Source organism: Cupressus sempervirens, chromosome 2 (assembly GCF_028749045.1).
Source record: "Cupressus sempervirens isolate cs-2001-9-10 chromosome 2, ASM2874904v1, whole genome shotgun sequence".
Lineage (NCBI taxonomy): Eukaryota > Viridiplantae > Streptophyta > Pinopsida > Cupressales > Cupressaceae > Cupressus > Cupressus sempervirens.
In genome coordinates, this window is record NC_143119.1 from 90,336,792 (window position 1) to 90,353,015 (window position 16,224).

A 16,224-nucleotide genomic window follows, 5' to 3' on the forward strand; every position below is an offset into this window, starting at 1 on the left:
AATGTTGTTGAGAAAGAAATTGTCTGCCCCAATGGAACAAAAAGGGCTACTCTTTCAGTGGCTTTCAGAATAGAAATCCAAGTTATCCTGAGATACAAATATCCTTCAAATATGGTCAGAGGATACTTCTTCAGAAGTAAGTGTTGGAGATGCAAACTTGTTATGAGGGAAAAATAATGTTAAAATCCTTAGGTAGAAAGTGGAAGAATGGAGTGTACAAGCTAGCTAAAGGATTACTCCCCATGTTGTGATTCCAAATAAAAGGAAAATTGGTTTGTAGAAAAAGTTAAGTGTTTCTCTCTCTCCCATCATATTAATATTATTAAGAATATCTATATTTCAGATTCTGAGTCAAAGTGAAGCACTTCTCGCAAAGCTAAGCATTTGTATTGTTTAATGATTCTTAGTCATATCACTTTACTTTAATTAAAGTAAGAGTGGTTTTGGGAACTTAGTATGTTATGTGCAAATAAATAGAAAGTTTAAATAGTTGTTACTCATGGAATTAAATGCAAATCTTGTTGTTATAATCGTTGGCTGAACTTAATTTTGTTCGTGTGGTGCCAATGTTCTGATTCCTAAAGCTATTTCATCATAATTGCATGTAATTGGGTTCCTGGAGTATATTTAGATGACTATTTATCAAGAACTCCATCCTGTGCAATCATAGTGAATGGCAATAAGAGTTGTTGGTTATGATAAGTTGATTGGATTGGAGAGTAAGTTAAAAGAGCTTGTAGATACATCCTTCAAAATTTGTGATTTGGGTGATCTTTGTAGAAGACTTAACAATCAAACCATACACCCAATCACTTAGAAGCTTAAGAAGAGTGGACTAGTAGAAGTGGTTGGGTTTCTAATGGTAGTTCATGCACTAGAATTAGAAAAGGAATGTATAGAGAGATACAATCCAAAAATTAGGCAGATATTGTTTCCAGATCAGTCCATTCTCATATTAATTAACAAGGCCCTAATGCAATCAACATTTGGCATTCTTATGAAAAAGCAATATTGTGATGTCAATTTTGGGTCCTCTGAATCCATGTTTAATAATAAGAAGAGCCTCGGATTGGAAGACATGTAGAGAACCTAGTTCCAAATTGCTCGCTCAAAGAAGATAAAAATGTTGAAGACTTTGTTTGGCACACATCTAAAGCAAGAGATTGTGGATATCCCCACACTCCTATTCGGACTGAAAGGAAAAGAGGAGATTTTGGAGTTCATCGAGCACCACTTCTTTCTAGTACAAGAAATCTATGTTGATGATATACAAATTGTCTGGGCATAGATCATTTGCAATGAGCTTGCTTCATGGTTTAATTTTGCCGAAGGATTCAAGCAATTCTACATGTCCTCTTATTTAATCTATGCTTTGGAAATACACAATTTGTGGCCCAGCCTCCCTAGCATCCCAAATTATGACAAGTGCACCAACGTCTATGAATTTTACCCACATCTACAGTTGCAAAGAAGTTATGAGGAGTATGTAGTTGTTAATGATGCTTTCGGTTGTGCCGTGAATTGCAAGGATGCCCTAAAAGGAGGTTCTCACCAGAGGTAATTTTGGCCATAAGCCAGTTTGGATGCTCATTCATCCAGTTTATGAGTTTATCCTATTTGCAAATAGGAGCCAATGGATTTCCCAAGAGGCTACCCAGATATATGGAGGAAAAGGTAGTTCTAGTTGAGTTGTGTCAACAAATCCTAGAAGTGAACACCCTGTGTTCAAATGTGAAGAAGATTATCAAGATTCCATTCCCTATAGTGGTAGGCCTGTATTCATGTGCCTCCAAATTAGATGCTCCAAATTTGGTAAAGATTTTTGAGAATAAGATTAAGTTGTTGGACTATGAGGTGCTCAAACCTCAATATGATCTAGTTAATTTTGTAAGGGATCATCTAAAGTTGGGATATGCCTATAGGCATGTCCCAAATATTGAAGATTTTTGGTCTGGGTGCTTTAATGAGTACTAAATTGGGATAGATTTTGGTCAAGGCTAACCATTGATGAAATAAAATTATATAATGATTCTATTGATATCTCTGACCTTACAGATAATGAAGCCTACATGTACCCCACTTCTTATGAGAAGATCAAGGGCACACCAATCCTGTCTACCTCACCTGTAGACCCAGTCATTGACATAATGGAGATTCTCATGCAAGGGATAATCAAGAGAATATAAAAATGGGCGGAGTTGACCCAAGCAAGGAAGAAAAGGATTGAAAGCACTAGTTCTACAGGTGGAGTATCTATTAGAGTTGCTGAATAAGCTGCAACAACAACCACAATGACCACTACATCAACATTTGCAGGGCTATCACAATCCATTGGCCAAGGAGGAGACCAACCTCTAGAAAAGAATGTACCACTCACTTCTACTTGTGGAGTTGGCCCTCTTTCGAACGTCGGGAAGACTAGAGAGAAGGAAGACGACAAGGATAAGGAGAAGGAACAAGAAAAATCAATGGCTAAGCCATCCTCCCCTATTCAAGTCATTAATTTGGATGACAATAGTAACCCCATGAATGGTCAGGAACAGGAAGCATCTCAGCAAGGGGATGCTCTAGCCCTTTTGGTAGCCAAGGTAGTTGCCTTCCCTATTACTTCCTAGAGAAAGCTAACTCCATTAATCCTAAGGAAGTTGTTTGACCCCTGTACATTGCAATTTTCTATCAATGTGCTCTCTATAGAGTCTTGGCTTGAAGAGACCATTGATAGGAAGAAGAGGAGATATGAGGATGTAACCCCATCAAAAGACTTTATCACACAAGTCACCTCCTTACAACCATAAAAGAAAACAAAGAAGCAGAAGAAAATTGCTACACTAGCTACGGATTCAATGACCGACCACATGCTAGTTAAGATTGTTGAGCCTCAAAAAGAAGGAAGATTTCACGAGCTCTTAAAGGATGACTTCCAAATCAGGACATTAGATCTTGGCATTCCAGTTCATCACTCCACGGTGAACATGTGGAAGTCAACTAATGAGAAAATTGAGGATAAGTTGGAAGAGCTTAGAGTAGAGAGGGAGATATTGAAGGCCTCAAATAGAGAGCTAGTGGATTACATAAACTTTGCACTCAGAAGTACTTCTTCTAGTCAATTTGACCAAAATGTAGAGGAGAACAAAAACTTACTCCTCAAACTGCAACGAGAAAGACAATTTAGGCAGGTAGGTTGGGCATGGGTAGATCAAATCAAGGCTCAAGGTCCCCCATTAGTTGAAAACTTGGGAAGCTTAATATTGGATGCTCACAAGCTCAGAGAGGTAGCTTTAGATCATCAAACAACCATATAGAAGATAGCAGACAAGTTGACGGAGCAGTTGGCTCTTGTATAGGAAGTGATAGACATGAAGACTAATGTGGCCATTGCTCATGGGATTCTAAAGACTTGAAAAGAGTCACTATTCCACTGGAAGCAATCCTTGGAGTTTGTCATAGAAAGCTCAATGAGGTCTGTAAATGAACTCAAGGATGTGTACAACTTGGTGCAAAAGATCATTGAAAAGTTATTTCAATATTTGAAGATCTTGCACAAAGAGTCCTTTGTGTTTACTAATGGCAAGCTCGTAGACATTGAGAGAATGAAGTCCAAGTTCTTGGCATTTGTTGACAAAGTAGTTGACCCCCTCAACTTCCAAGAGTCCAAAATTTGGGAACTGTTAGCAATGGATGCAGTCATAAGGAGAGAAATGGAGAAGTTGCAATCAAGGGTGGCCAAAATTGATTTACTAACGGAAATGCATGACTATCGGATGATCCAAGCCGATATTATCCTCATTCCAAGTGTTGAAGAACTAGATAAAGTAACTAAAGCCATGAAAGCTTATAGAGCAAAATCATTTACTTCTAAGAAGACATGATGTTATGATGCTTCTCTAAACATCTGCCATTCTTCTTCTCTTTTCTAATTTTATCCATTTTCAGTATTTTGCTAATCTCTATAACGAACAATTATTCAAGCTTGTCCTATTTTTAGTCTTTTTGTTTAGAGATGCTCTGTGAAGCAATCATTCAATGTAACTGACCATTCTGAGAAGGCCTATATATATAATCTTTATCAAAGTTAATAAGATCAATAAAAATTACTTTGGGCAAACCCCTATAGTTGGGATTGTCGTGTGTGACTTTGAGTTCATTTAAGTTTTGTTGTTCATCTAGTTTAGAAGTCAAGTATATGGAATGATGTGTTAATGTTGGAAGTTGAATGAATGTGAATGAACTTGACTTTATTTCCTTCATTCAATAGATTGTATGCCTTACTATCTTCAACATAAGCATGTTTTATGTTTTCTTTGTTGTTCATCGTGGTCTATGTGTTTAGTTTAGTTCATTGTATAAGGAAGTTGGAAATTGGTATGTGGAATAGCTGAGGTATAAACAATTCAAGTATTGTCAAAACATTAGCTAAACTATGTAATATGGGAATTACTGTTTTCACCATCTCTCCTTTCTTCTTGTTGTTGTAGTTAGTTATGCATGTTCCCATTTCTTGCATCTAGGTTGTAATATATTGCATTTTGTGAGTTAGTTCCCCTTCTTTGCCTAGGTTGTTTAAAGTGTTGAGCAACTTGGTTTTTGCCTCTTCAACTTTCTAGTTAAGAGCATACCCTCAAAATCTGAAAGACAAATTCATTGCATATCTTGCGTTCATAAAGGAGTTGTACCTTTTAATTCAAGGGTCTTTGATAGATTACTACATTGGCTTTCCATAAGCCATTTTGTGGTCAAAGAGTCAAGGTATAAACCAATATATCAAGGAAGACAAACTGTTAACCAACAATCTCATACATTAATCAATAAAAATCATGATGTTTTGGTTTGTTGGAGTACACTAACATAAATTTGAAATGGAATTGGCTTTATATTGTATGGTTATGTGTTGTAGGAGATAAATGATTCCCTTGCAGGTTGTAATAGCAAAATTATTGTGTTTTGACAATGTATTATTTTGTTTGAATTGATTAATGATTCTTAAAGGGATTTTTGGTGGTTTTAAATGTTGGAGCAATGTTGTAACAATCTCCATTTTAACAACAATCTAGACTGGTGATTTGAAAAATTAAAGTTGGATTATATCGGGAGACAGTCAAAGTTGTCATGTTTGTGACAATCATAATTAGGAAAGGACTTATTTGTTTACTTTGATCTTTGAAAAAAGGTTAATATTTATTTTAAGGGTGAACACCAATGATAAATAAACCTTGTTGAACATCTAGTTTATGGGACCCTGACTTATGGGGTTTATTGAAGATTAACCAATTGGATGCTTTGATGTAGATGTCAATCTAAAATTTGCAAGAATTTATTTGTTAATGAATGTTGTTAGGTTTGTGGGTATGATCCAATGACTTAATACAATCTCTAGTATACGAGTGAATGAGTTGTTTTGACATCATTGAATATATGTTGGATTATTTTCCTTCGTTCGTGATCAACATTTAAAATGACTACCATATATGGACAACATATGAAGACACCTCAATTGATGAAATGACTTAATATAGAAGGTAATCTTTATTATTGACTTTGTTACTGATTTTTTTTGGTTCATTTTATGAATTTTCAAAGGCGCGATGTTAGTTATCAAGGCCCAACAGGCCTCAAGGTTTAATCTGCAATAGGAGCCAAAGGGGTGGTGGCCTTGAAATGAGCGAATGAAATAATGTAACCATTTATTAATTGAATACTTGAAAGCCTTGGCGGAGATAGTGATTTTGGATCCTAAAAATACTTTGGTGACAATTGTGTTGATAGGGGAGATTGTTTATTGAATTTGCTTTTAATATGTAGAATATGTGGATGAACCTAAGAGTTTAGTTGGGTTACTGGATTGATATCCATGATTGATTTGGGTATTGAAGGTTCATTCCATGATGTTCTACATAAAATTAGTATTAGAGCAACCTACAATCTCCCTTTGCTTGTTGCAACAATAGATGCTTGACCATGATTTTTATTACTTATTAATATAAAAAACAACTCATATATTTTAATTTTCATTCCACGATACTCTGCATCAAATTGGTATCAAAGAAACCTACAATCCCTTTGCCTGTTGCAACAAAAGATGCTCAGTGAAGATGAACACGACGAAAGAAATTATAAGGACTTGATTAAATTCCTCACTAACAAATGATCCCATGTGTTGTATTAATCAAGTTGCGATATTAAATCTTCTCACAAAGCTTAATGGGGATCTAACTCTGTACCCCTTTGAAGATTTTATGTATTTTTTAATTATAATTAGTCGAGGTGGTTTTTTATCAACTCTAGTTGATTATTCTATGACCTTGACTGTATTAGCAGGATTTTAGTTTCTTCTATTATGATTAGTACTATTTTGTACTGTATTCAAAACTTTTATCGTTAAAGGCTACTAGACTATAGTGTATGTTAACCTACTTTATTAACTCTTCTAAATTTTTGTTAATGTTTATCACACATTAGTTGAGTATGCATATAGTCCTCCAATAATAGCCTTATAAGAATCAACACCATGATTTGTATTACTTATTAATATAAAAAACAACCCATATATTTTGATTTTGATTTAATATTAATATGAAATACTACTACTACTAATGATAACAACATAATTTCAACCATGTCCCAGTTTTATTCTATAACACATTTACCTAAAAATATAACCATTGCACTGGTGCAAGCAAATAATTATGATGGGGAAATTTTTGAAGTTTTGTTTGGCTTTATGGTTATGATTTAATGTTTTGGCTATTTATTTTTTTCATACACGGTCCTCTGATACTAGTCTTGTAAGAATCAAGACCATGATTTTTATTACTTAATAATATAAAAAATAATACATATTTTTAAATTTTCATTCCATGATACTCTACATCAAATTGGTATCACAACAATCTACAACCTCCCTTTGCCCGTTGCAACAAAAGATGCTCGGTGAAGATGAACACGACAAAAGAAATTATAAGGACTTGTTTAAATTCCTCACTAATGAATGGTTCCATATGTTGTATCAATCAAGTTGTGATATCAAATTTTCTCACAAGGCTTAATGGGGATCTAACCCCTTTGGGGATTTTATGTATTTTTTTATTGTTAGCCGAGGTAGTTTTTCCAATTGTTGTTGATTATTCTATGACCTCAACTCCATTAGTAGGGTTTTAGTTTCTTTTGTTATGATTAGTAATATTTTGTACTATAGTAAAAACTTTCATTGTTATAAGCTGCTAGACTATAGTGTAAGTTCACCTACTTTATTAACTCTTCTAAATCGCTTTTAATGTTTATCTGGCATTAGTATAATATGCCTATTGTCCTCCAATAATAGTTTTATAAGCATCAAAACCATGATTTTTATTACTAATAAATATAAAAACAACTCATATATTTTAATTTTAATTTAATATTAATATGAAATAATAATAATAACATAATTTCGACCGCATCCCACTTTTTAATTATTTTGTAACACATTTACTTAAAAATATAACCATTGCACTGGTGCAAGCAAATAATTGTGACTGGAGAATTTTTTAAGTTCCGTTTGACTTCATGGTTTGGATTTTATGTTCTGGCTATTCATTTTCATATCCTGCGCGCTTGGTCTGAATGAGTATTCAATTGTTTACATCAAATTTATGCAAATATTACGCAAGAATTATTTCTCAATTCTGAATTATTTTTAGAAATGGGTAGATCGGCATGAATCGGGAGAGCCGTACCAGCTTCGGAGTCGGTATGTATATACAGTAGACGACTTAAGGGTTTTTCAGTTAGCTTTGTTTTCCCTCGAGTAGTTATTGATATGTATTTGCTTGTTTCTCTTATTTTTGAACAGATTTGAGCTTTGTTTCCTAAAACTTGGAATTCCTGGTTCCTACAGTATACTGTGAGTTCTTGCAAGTAAAAGCTTTCCGAAGGTGATTTTTAATTTAAATTAATTAATTTGGGCAAGATCGAGGGCAACTTCTAATACCGTGTACGATCAGTTTCTACGTTGTTCGTAAGATATGTAAATTTGGGTCACTCTTGATTATTTTTTTCAATCATCATATTACACTATCGCCGCATGTTCCCTGGAGTTATGAGCTATTATAGCAAGATGAGTTTGAAACCGGAGTGATATTTTTTTGCAGTTTTATAAATAAAAGTTGAGTTTTCACTATGATTATTCGCTATATCCATTTGTTAAAATTCATTAAGCCTTTACCCTGTGACGGGAAATCTTTGGATAAGATGCCATATTGGAGAGATGTCTGTTTGGTTAAATTCAAATACTTCTTGTTCCTGGCTCCATTAGTTGATTCATTTATTCAATTTTGTATGTGAACATATCTTCTGCAGGGCTGAATCTGGTGATCGGCAATGAAAGGCCCCTCTGATTTACCACCTTGCTTATTTAATTGTCAACAATCCTGGTGATCAACATATAGTCAGGAACTGATAATACTTGGTCTATTAATCCTAACATGTTGTTCTTTGGTAATCTTAGCCGTGGGAGCTTTGAACTAGGGTTTACTATCTTATCCCACAGTTTTATTTGTCTGTAGCTTTTCTATATCACTTCACCATCTCCACTGCACGTAGTCACTTTTCTATATCACTCTTATCATCTCCACTGCACGTAGTCACTTTTTGGTAAATAAAATACAATGTATTATTTTCAATAAATTTCAGTTATTCAGGCTATGTTTTGAAATTCTGTGGACATGAAAAAGGAAAAAAGAATGGTATACCTAAAGGATATATTAGATGTGAAATAAGTGACAAATTGCAGGCTTTACAAAACAATATTTAATAATTTATTTATTTTACTAAAATAATTAGGTTTAGATAAATCTACAATCAAGGCTTTCACTCATATGTGTTAGATAAGGATTTATATTTTGGTGTGCAGCTTCTCAAGTTAATAAAAAATGAGTTAATTTGTTTAATTTTGTGAAGCTGGTGGTTAATGTTAAGTTAATTACTTCGTTGTTTTATTCATGTTTCTTCTGCCACTGAAAAATATGGCAAAAAAATAAAAGCCAACAATTGTATTATTATCATGGCTTTACATGTTCCAGAGTCCATTATGCATAGTGTAGATGCTACTCTGCTTGACCTCCATATCCATTCTGTGAACTACATTCCAATGTACGAAAGCTTCACGGTACTTGGTGAAGTCCAAGAGAGAACAATGTTGACTTACCTGTGAATCTTGTTATAAATAGAATATTTGTTGGGAACACTGCCATTTCTTTTTAATGGTTGTTTCAACATGTACCTTCAACCGCCCACAAACATTTATTGTGGTCTCTTGATGCAGGAGCATCATAAGGTGCATTTTTTCATTTCTAGATTTTTAGGTTGTTTAGGGACTTTTGAGTCTAATAATCTCCTTTGAGACAATTTGGGATCATATTGAATAATTGAACCAATTTGAAAAGTTTTAGGCCTATGGGTCAAATTTTGTAACAGTTGCAAAACAGTGTTGTCATTTTGCACAAAAGTTTTCAAAAGTTTGTTTTTGTTAACAAAATGGTTGGTTGAACTGTTGGAGTAGTTTTTAGGGTGGAAAATGTATAATGTAGCCATTCAACTCGCATTCGGGGTTGGATAAATTGGATTTTGCAAGTTTGATGAATGAAAACCTCAATTTCTATGCATTTCGTGATGTTTTTGACTGCTTTTTCTCTTCTAAAGGACTTGTCCATATTATGATTTACATCAATTGGGATTTGGGTGACATGAAAATCTACTCTCATTTGCTTCTGGTCTCATCAATTCTCATTGGGTATTTCGTAAGATACTACATTTTTTGTGAAAACTGGTCAAAACCCCGCCTAGGGTAACCAGCAAGTGGAAGTAAATGTATAAATTGACTTTTCAATGGTGAAAAATCACCAAAAATGGGTGGAAAGTTCTGTCTTCATGTATTGTTTGACATTGTTGTGGTGTTTGAGACCAAATTTATATGACAGTGATAGTGCAGCAATTGAAGATTGAATAAATCCAAGTTTATAAGTGTTGAATGTTCATGTTCTTTGTTGGGTAAGGGTCATAGAAGGTCCTATAGACCTGATCAATGTGTTGATGATCAATTTGGCAACCTTATAGCAATATTCCATGACTGTCTTAAAGGGTGGACATGGCAATGAACACCCCACTCAGTAACCAATTATGTTTGAAACCATTGCTGTACACAGTTATTAAATGCTCCATGAGGTCACTTCGTTTATGGGTAAGGGCCTCCAAGGTAGAGTTAGACGTTTGGAAGCACTTTGGTATAGGTTGGCCTGGTTTGTAAAGGTTGGCACTCCTAGTTTCCACAGAACAAGGTGTAAACCACAACTACTGTGCATTGTTGAAACCCTCCATGATGAAGTTGTTCGTGATCCTTGTGCCACAACATGAGATTTGTCCATGACATGGATAAAGTCAAGTACAACAATATTCAAATGTTTTACGGTTGGTCCACGGACAAGGGTTTAGAGGAAATCCCACGAGTCCTATGTTCATGTTGAGATGAAATGAAATGATTTTTACTAACGTCCACGAGACCAAAGTCTATGGACCAAAAAGGGGGATCCACTAAATATCCACTAAATATCCTGCTGGGATTTTTCTAGGCTGCCCCTTCTTTTGTGGAGCTGTATTAGCAAGGTGATCACCTTGTGAAGTCTTGGTCCCTCAAAAAGCTCTTTTAAACTGTTCACTTGAAGAAGCTCCTTTTCCGCTTGATTTGATAAGACCAAATAGGTCCTTTCTCTGCATTAAATTGGTATCAGAACAGGGATGATCAGTTAGAGAAGATAAGAAGATCAGAAACAAGTAGAATTGAAGATTAGCCAAGATGCCTACAAGGGTGAATGTCGAAAGAATAGTCAGAGAGGTGTGGGATTCTCTTGCCCAAGAGTTGAGAGCATTGAAGGAAAGCCTTGATGCAAGACTCACAACAGTTGAGACGAACCAGAGAAGAGTAGTGGTTAGAGGAGATCTGAGTGACCAAGAAGAACAAGAAGTGGGTAAAGAAAATACACAAGAAGAACATGAAGAAGAAATAGATGTTGAAGAGATGAGGTTGGAGAGATTGCTAAAGGCAATTAGGAGTGGCAAAGATGGAACTCTCTGTATATTTAAGAAGTTTGAATGGAGAAGAATCCTTAATTGCGTGGGAGGACTAGACAAGTTTCCGAATGGAGAAGAACTCCTTGATTGGATACGAGAATTAGAAAATTATTTTGAGTTTTAGGAGATACTTGAGGGGCAACAAGTGAAATTGGCAAGAACAAGGCTAAAAGGACATGCATCCCTATGGTGGGAATATGTACAAGAAGAGAGGAAGAAGAAAGGCGAAGCAAATATCACATCATGGGATAGAATGGTTGCAAAATTGAAAGGTAGATTCCTACCTAGTGATTATGCTATCCAATTGTATAGGCAACTCTGAAAGTTGTAGAAAAAGGACATGGATGTAAATATACAAATGTTTACAAATTAAGTATTAGATCAGGCCACGTGGACGATGATGTGAACAAAGATGCAAGATATTTCAATGGATTGAAATATAGCCTACAAAATGAGACAAATCTTCAAATGGCAGATTCCCCAATACGATTTCTTGTGCAAAGATGCTGAAGATTGAAAAAAACAACTTTGGCCAGTGAGCTCGAAGGTTGCCATTGTTTTTTTTTTTACTGTATATGATTTTTTTCAAGTTTTTGAATGATTTTCAGTTTTTTGGTACTTTTCTCAATAATGGAACAATTATTATCAATATAAACTCTAAATACAAACTGTGCCAAATGAATAGTGCTGGAATATACTCAACAAATCATTGAAATGCTCATCTAGAGAATTTACACTGAAGTGATAAAATGGGAGATTTATTCTTATTTCTGCAATTTGAGCCAAACAACAGTTACAATGAAGATCGTACCAGGTCAAGGAATCGTAATGTGAATGATAGAAGATAGCATCATTCCAGTTTGGGCACAGGACTGTTACTGGTGATTTTCTGTGCATCAAAGAATGACTGATGGGCAGAGAGAAGCTTCCAGAATTGATGTGAATGGCTGTATTAAGCTGGTTGACCCTCTGATGTGCTGCTGTGCAGTTATAGACACCCAACCTGCGAATTCCTTGATGACTTATAACCTTCCATTGAAACCTGAACTGCACTTTCTTTCCACCGTTCACTGTTCTTCCTGTGGTTTCTTTTGATGCTTTGTAGATGTTTGAAAGTGAAACGGCTTCCTATGATAACTGTCATCATCCTTGTTCATTGCTAGCTTCGTATGGGAGTTTTTGTGTTTGCTGGCAGCAGTACTGTTATCTTCATCGGAATTTATTTTGGCTAGAGGTTAAAATGGAGATTATGGCTTTGCATCATTTCACATTGGTAGAATGACGTGGATTATAACTGTCAGTGTGCCGCCTCTTTGCCTTAAGCGATGGCCTTTTATATTCCTTCAGTATGGTTATTATTGTTTTTTTCAATTCCAGGCAGTGACATTTATCTTGCGTGTTGATTCAAGAAACAACGTGAGAATTTAGTGTATTTGCATCTGTGACTATCATATTAAAAAAAGGTGACAATTGTGTATTGCTTCAGTGATTATAGTATCTGCAAGATACATAATGCATTGTTCATATTGTAGGAGTTAAGCAAGTTATGCTTGGACTCTCATCAGGTTTCTCCTGGTTGATTGTCAGGAGCTAACAATCTCTGATTTGTTAACTGTTAACAGTTATAAGCTTGAGAAGATTGTATCTGCTTTGAGAATACAATGACATATCTATCTTTCGTCGGGCTGGATTTTTCCCCCTGAAGTGGAGGGTTTTCCTAGGGTAAAACCCTGTGTCTCAGGAGTTTATGTGTTTTGATTTTTTTGTTATTTATTTATGCTATTCTGGTTCTTGAAAACTCAACATTCATTTTGCTCAAAATATGTAGTGATTATTTTGCATTTGACTTTATCCTGTTAATTTTATAACATTGTGTATTTTTGACTTTAAACCTTTTTTTAGTTTAGCTCTTTGATTGTCAAAGGCAAAATACCATGTTTACTCTTTAATACATATAGTTCATCTCAGCATGGGTAAACTTTATTTTTATGTTTGGAATTATAATTCAATCTTGGTGATTTTTTTTGAAGTTAAAATAGCATGAAGGATGATTTGCTTTTGCTTTGAAAAATGTGTGAAATCCAAATCAAAAGTAAAATAATTTTTAATGAGGATGATTTTTACTTTTAGTTGGTATAAAAGCATTTGAATGCCTTAGAATGCAATTCGAATCAACTTCTTACAAACCATATAATGTGTTGAAAGAGAACCAATCTATTCTTTGAAATATCAATTGGGCCTATTGATGTGAGTTTTGTTCCACTGCAAACTACAAAATTGAATACTTAGTATTTCGAATTGAAACTCCAATTCTCTAACTCTCTTGAATAAGGATTCTCATATGCTAAACAATGTAGATGAATTTTGTGATCAAATGAGATAACCTCAAGGTTCCTTCTTAATCGTGGACTTTCACCTAGTTATAATGATGTGATATGCTAGTTATCACAAAGGGACTTATATTGTTGATTTGATGGACACCAACTTGACTTCTACCTCTTCAATCACTTCCAACTGAATAAATTGCAAAGGAAATCTATCCAAGTCTAAGAATGTAAGATAGTGTTGATGATGGAGTGAGCCTCTAATTAATCCTTGCCTGCCCCTTGTCAACCAGACATGGGGGGGTGCTATCTTCTATAGAAGTAGGAATATTTTCACATTGTCAATATTCATCGAAATACCCTGTGAAGGCACAATCTAAATGAATATCTCCAATAGAAGTTAAACACTTGCAATTTAGGCCTAGACTAACCTTGCACTGTTGCTTACAATCAACAAGTACCAAAAGGTATGGACACTATCTTCAACATTAATCACCATTCAACAATATTTCCATTCATCTACTTCTGCTGCTAGTATTACTTTTCATGAAGTAAAATCCTAAATGAGGAATTGAAGAAACCATGGAGAACTCCAAAGCAACACAAGTAATCCACCATGAAGAGCAACAATGAATCAACAATCACTTTGATAGCGTTATGGCCACCAAGTCTCCTCTCCCACTCTACTTATACTATTGGCTAACTGTTACAAATGAGAAGGCCTTTGGCCTTTAATTTTTGATCAATTAGAATGAAGGGCCAAGATTTACCTTTTAGAAAGCCTAATTAGGGTTGCCACACTATCATTCAATTACATTAATGGACCACTGTGTGGGCCAATGAGAAAATTATAATGCTTTTGAGAGCCAATGGAATTTTTTTACGCTTGGCATAATATGATTGAATGTGCTTGGATACGTGTGACTACAATTTCCTGATTGGTTGAAGACAAGTGGGTACTAGATCTGCATCCTTATCTTGTATACTTGATCATATCTTTGTGAAGAGAAAATATCTCTTAATACTCAACATTATCAAGCCTCCAATGTGATGACATATTCCCAACTTGCTTCATCTTTTCAAATCTTCTTCATTCTTGGAAATTTTCTCCATCTTCATTCTTGCAAATTTTCTCATTGACATGATTTGAACTTGCTTGGACTTGATTTTTCTTTTGATGCCTTGATCTTGATCTTCTTGAAGTGATGAAATCTTCATGTAGTTGGATCCTTTCAAAGTGAACTTGGATTTCTGGAGGAATTCAAGTTGATGAAAACTTCTCTCATTTTTCTTTCTCCTTGTTCTATGCTCTCCTGAATTCCATCTTGATCTCAGTCTTCAATTTGCACTTTGATAATTTGATTTTAACTTTCTTTTCATTCGAAGTCTTCGAGCATGATCTTGCCACCATCTCCTTGCTCTTGAAGCTTCTCCTTAAATGATTTACGTTGCAAAACAAAGGGAGGATTTCATTAAGCTCACAAAATGGATGAGAGAACATGAAGGAAATCTAAAAATTGTCGTGGAATAAGATTGCATCAACATCAAAACAAGGAAGCAAAATGCAATTGAGCGTGGATTTTCTTGAGTCCAAGACCAAATTTCTCTTTCTTGTTGCAAATCCTAAGTTTTGATTTTGACAAAATGGCTTCACTAGAAATGAATTTTTTTCTAAAAATTGGAATTTAAAGGAGTTTGAGCCCAATTGCATCCTCAAATTTCTTCTCTTTACCACTTTGAGTAAAGTTCTGCCTTAAAACCCCCACATTGCTGTCTTCTTTGAATCACAAACTTGCCATCAAGGTTGAGATTTCTACCCTTTGAGATCGCTGCTAATGAAGTAAGAATTTGGTGATTTTATAAGTTAATTGGCTGTTAATTGGAGAGGCAAGCCTGAGATTTTTGGCCAATTACGAAGTAATTGGAAAATAATTGCTTGTTATTAACAGTGATCAAGAGATCAATTTATACAAGAGACTGAACGGTGTTTCCTTAAGAAACAATCGTAAAGAATAGAAACATTCTATTCTAGAAACATAAAACTAAATATTAGAAACATTCTATTATATTTACGGAAGATTACAATAGATAATCATTAGATTCTAAACAGAGATAATAGAAATTATCTATTATCGTAATACCCTTCCTTAATGGTTAATTTAACCAGAGCATGAAGCTGTTAAAAAGCGTAAGGCAGATTCTGTTTGCTCAAGGTGCTCCACACTGTTAGCTGTGGGCTGCTAACCAAATTGCTTAGATAGGGCAGCTAAGCACTTCCGACATTCAACCTTCATGTGACCAAACTTGTGGCAATAGTTGCATTGAATATTCTTCTAGGAGCCTTTTGAATATGGAGTAGAGTAGGTCTGTTGAGAAGATTGTTGATGGTATTTGGATAACGCTCCAAAACTTTGTAGATGAGCATAATGCTCCAAAACAAACTGTAAAAAACCATGTTTTTGAGGTGAAAAATCAATCAAAACCCAACATGACTTTTGTGGTGAAAAATCAATCAAAATCCAACATGATTTTTGAGGTGAAGAATCAATCAAAACCTATGTTCCCCTGAGTTTCCGGTACGGGGACGGCGGGGGACGGCGAGATGGGTTTTTGAGACGGCAATTTTTTTTGGCGATCTTGGGGACGAGGGGGGACGGCAAACGGGGACGGCTATATATATATATATATATAGGGAAATTTTAAAATATACATTGAAATTTGCAAATATACATGTCATTCATATGAGCATGTCAGTTAAACATTATAGAACCATAACATACAACATTTGAATGCCATCTAG

General features: G+C 34.9%; 1 protein-coding gene across 4 annotated transcripts in view; it reads left to right on the forward strand.

The window, feature by feature from the left end:
• The first annotated feature begins 7,499 nt into the window (after positions 1-7,499).
• LOC149571174 (Endoplasmic reticulum vesicle transporter protein) overlaps positions 7,500-16,224 on the forward strand; it is a 95,553-nt gene continuing 86,828 nt past the window's right edge. The window contains exons 1-3 of one of the 4 annotated variants that reach the window (XM_089812738.1): positions 7,500-7,726; positions 7,829-7,910; positions 12,723-12,822. The gene's annotated coding sequence lies outside the window, so the exon portion shown is untranslated. The remainder of the gene's footprint in view (positions 7,727-7,828; positions 7,911-12,722; positions 12,823-16,224) is intronic. The other 3 variants (XM_089812740.1, XM_089812737.1, XM_089812739.1) reach the window with 3 other exon arrangements.